Below are 3,545 nucleotides of genomic sequence, written 5' to 3'. Positions count from 1 at the left end.
GGAGTTAAATATAATAAAAGTTAAAGTTAATATGAAACGAAAGCGGAAAAGCAAATTGCGCTAAGTATAATGTATTTGATATTTATTTATACATCCATATTTACACATCATAACTTAGACTTAATGCTTTTGTGGGTTTTTATGTAAACAAAAGGGGTTTAGGTAAGGTTAATTACTTTCCTTAGGCAAATCATGATTTCACCTTAGAAAAGAGATTTTTAAATGAAATGGATGAATTATGGAGGGGTGAATGTTGGTAAGGGGGTTTTAGTACTTAGACCTTATAAGTTATTGGGCCGAGGGTCCGGTCCCTCCAGAAGTCAGAGAAATGCTCTAAGCCCCTTTAACTTAAAGTTTTAGGCACTTTGATTTTTGCTTGTGGGAAATTAGTGAAAAAGTAAAATGAATGAGGGGAAATTAATCACTTGACTTTGTAGCTATTCCATTGTCATCCACATTTTAAGCAATTTGATGATGAAAGTAAATGACAAAATAAATCACCATAATTATGCAACCATCCAACTACTTACCCATCTACTCATCCTACCATTTTTTCTACTCTTTATTACAGTGCACTTAAACTGGCAAACCCTTATCAAACTTTTCTTTTCCTTTTACAATAGAAATATATCTAAGTCTATCCTTATTACATCCAAGGGCTCAGATTAAACTGTTGAGCTCCTTTTTTGTTTACTCTACCTATCTACTTATCTGCCAAGATTAAACAGTTTGGTCAGATTTTATTCTCTATCTCTAAGCATGAAATTGAAAACATGGAATAACCAAGATTAAATTGTTTGGTTACCATGGATTGTGGCATAACAACACTTTGCACACAATCATTATTGTACAAAAAGTAAAATAGCAATGACATTTGGACTTGCACACTTTCCTGGTCTTTTTCTTTTTCTTTTTCTTTTTCTTTTTCTTTTTCTTTGGGGTTCATTTTTCATCTTCTTTTTTTACCTTTTTCATTCTTTTTGTCCTCTAATTTTTCTTTTAGGACATACCCTCTTTATATTTTTAAATTTTTTTTATTTTTTTACAAATATGGAAAACATTTGCAGAAAGCAAAGGTATGTACATATTATAGATTTAATCTCATCCATTCATATATTATGACACCTATTGATATAGGATTATAATAGTGGCTCCATTTGGGGATGGAATTTCCTGGTGAAATGTCAAGAACTAGTAGATCAATGGCCTTCTAAATTTCTGTGTTTTTACTCTGCAATTTCCCTTTTTACTTTGCTGCTTTATTGATACTTATGATAGTGAAACCTTTGAAGCTTAGGGCCTTCTCTTTGGGCTTCAACTCCAAAATTTACCATCCAATCCACACTGAACTTTATGAAGGATATAGTATGTACAAGTAATTAGTGGAATCAATGACCGGGATCTATATAGTGTTTAAGCATTCAACCATTTACTGGTCCTCCTTCTACTTCTGCACCATCCAATTCTTTAAGGAAATAGGCATTATTGCCTCTGAAAGCATAAATAATGTAAGGACCTTTCCACAAGAAGTCAAACTTCCCATGTTTCCCTTTATCTTCCCTTCTTGAATCCCATTTCAGTACTTTGTCTCCTAGATAGAAATCTTCTGCCTTGGTTCTTTTGTCAAATTCTTTCTTGATTTTCTCCTGCACAACTTGGGACCTGATATAGACTTGTTCTCTGGTTTGTTGCAAATGAATAGTCTAGTTGATCCTTCTTTGAATGTCATTGGGCTCAACCTGTGCTTCTTGGAGTAATTTCATTACTGGAGTTCCCAGAGAAGATGGGAAAACGACCTCCATTCCATAGACTAGCTGATAGGGGCTTATGCCAATAGATTTCTTTGTGGTCAATCTGTCTGCCCACAAAGCATTTACCAGTTTCTTATTCCAATTCTTCTTATTTTCTTCCAATAATTTTTTGATAATATTCATTAAGCTCTTATTGGAGGATTTTGCAAATCCATTTCCCTGGGGATAGTAGGTTGTGGAATGGCCAAGAATTAGTGATACTTGTGGAAAAAATGAATCATCTTTCTTGATTTAAAGGCTGCAGCATTGTCTGTAATGATTTTAGTGGGACAACCGAATCTGGATAGAATGTTAGTCTCAAGAAAACCTATTATGATAGTATCGGTGGCTTGTCTTGAGGGTATGGCTTCTATCCATTTTGTAAAATAATTTGTGGTAGTTAAGATCCATCTATGTTGGGCAAAGGAAGGGGGATGAATTTCACCAATGAAGTCAAGACCCCACTGTTGAAATGGTGTTTCATTAAAAATAGGTTTCTAAGGTAATGGCAGTAATTTTCTTTTTCCTTCAAAAATTTGACATTTGTGACATGAGGTTACAAGTTTTTTCACATCAGCAAACAGAAAGGACCAGTAAAAACCAGCCATCAAGATCTTATCTATTTTTGTCTTCCAATAGAGAAGTCCCCCACAGTCACCTGCATGAAACTCTTGTAGAATTTTATCAGATTCCTCTTTTAATAAACAATTCAACAATATGCCTTCATGAGTTTTCCAAAATAAGGCATTATAAATTATGAAAAACTTTGAAGATTTCATCTTTAAAAACCTACATTTGGTTCTGGATAGCTCTGGAGGAGCTTGAAGGTTTTGTAGAACATATATTATATCAGCGTACCATGGTGAATCTGTGAAGGCCTGGCTAATCTGTGGAGTTGCCATCTCCTCTTCATTATCCAGTTCTGCAATGAAGTTTATATCTAGGGCCTGGTAGTTTGATTCAACCATTAGCTTAGCCAAACCTTGGCCTTTGATCAATTTGGTAGGTCTAATTTCTAAATCATACTCTAATATTGTAGCTATCCACTTTCCTCTTTTACCATCACGTCCATTATGAGTTAAATAATCTTTAACCACAACATTGGGAACATAAGCTACTATATGGGAGTACAAAATATAAACTCTGAAATCTTTTATGACTTTAACCAGAGAAAAGTCTATTTCTCCATTATGTTATATTTTAAAGGTGCATCTATCAAGGCTTTACTAAAGAAGGCTATTGGTTGTTCAAAACCCTGATCATTTTTCTGCAAAAGGACTGCAGCAATGGTGTGTTCTAAAGCAAAAGAAAATATGATAAATTCCCTATCAAATTTTTGATTGATGAGAATTGGCATTTGTGTTAAGGCTAACTTTATATCTTCAAATGACTTTCTAGCCTCTAAAGTCCATTTAACAGTTGAATCTTTCTTTAACTTGTTGTTTAATAATCTAATAAACTCAGCTAAATTAGAGATAAATCTCCTCAAAAAGTTTATCTTTCCTAGAAATGCTTGAAGTTCTTTGATATTCTTGGGATGCGGTATCTGCAAGATAGCTTCGATTCTTGTTGGGTCAATCCTGATACCATCTTTGGAGATAATGTGGCCTAATAATTTCCCTTCTTCCAACCCAAATAAAGATTTCTTAGGATTTAGAGAAATTCCATATTTCCTGCATTTAATAAAGACCTGCCTAAGATGATCTAGGTGTTGTTGATCTGATTTAGAGAAGACTGTGAGGTCATCAAGGTAAA

The sequence above is a fragment of the Pinus tabuliformis genome, chromosome Q (assembly GCF_031772625.1).
Source record: "Pinus tabuliformis cultivar Carrire ecotype Pingquan chromosome Q, CPIR1, whole genome shotgun sequence".
NCBI classification, from domain to species: Eukaryota; Viridiplantae; Streptophyta; class Pinopsida; order Pinales; family Pinaceae; genus Pinus; species Pinus tabuliformis.
The sequence above is the reverse complement of the archived record's forward strand: the minus strand, read 5'-3'. Positions refer to the sequence as shown.